This window comes from Solanum pennellii, chromosome 1 (assembly GCF_001406875.1).
Source record: "Solanum pennellii chromosome 1, SPENNV200".
NCBI lineage: Eukaryota > Viridiplantae > Streptophyta > Magnoliopsida > Solanales > Solanaceae > Solanum > Solanum pennellii.
The window spans coordinates 7599827-7600736 of NC_028637.1; positions in this window are offsets into that span (position 1 = coordinate 7599827).

Sequence of the window (910 nt, forward strand, 5' to 3'; positions counted from 1 at the left end):
CCCCACCGCTATCTTTCACCTAGGTTACCTTAACCACGTTCCTTCTATTAAAACCAATCTCCTTTCAGTTCACCAATTCACAAAAGACAATAATTGCTCACTCTTGTTCACCTCTAATGATTTTCAGATCCTAGACAATACTACCAAGAGGGCGATTTTTCAGGGCCCCTGTGAGCATCGTTTGTACGTTCTTCCTGGCACCAGTTCGTCTGCCCACCCAGTTTCAGAAAGCGTTCCTGTGGCTCCGGTAACTCTTTCGGCTGATGGCCACAGTCTGTTGTGGCACAGTCGTCTGGGTCACCCGTCTACTCAAATAATAAATTCTTTAATGTCTCAATTAGGTTTTTCTTCCATTCATGTAAACAATTGTGACTCCTGTTCAATTGCTAAATCTCATAAATTACCTTTTACTTTATCTGAGAAGCTTACAACTGCACCTTTTCAACTTATTCATTCTGACCTATGGGGTCCTACTGCTGTTCCTTCATTTGCTGGGTTTCGCTATTATATTTGTTTTGTGGATGATTTTACAAAATACACTTGGTTGTACCCACTAAAATACAAATCACAGGCATACACCACCTGTCACTTTTGAAAAAATGGTCAAAACACAATTCAATTCTCATGTTAAGCTTTTTCGAAGTGACAATGGAAAGAAATATGTAAATAACACCTTTGGCCAGTTTCTGCAATCCCTGGGAATTATACATCAAACCTCCTGTCCATACACTCCCGAACAGAATGGGGTGGCTGAGCGTAAGCATCGCCATCTCATTGAAACGGTGGTTACTCTTCTACATCAATCTCATCTCCCTGTCTCCTTTTGGGTAGAAGCTCTAGCCACCGCAAACTACCTCATTAACAGAATGCCAGTCACACCCTCTCCAACAAATCACCATATCAACTCCTT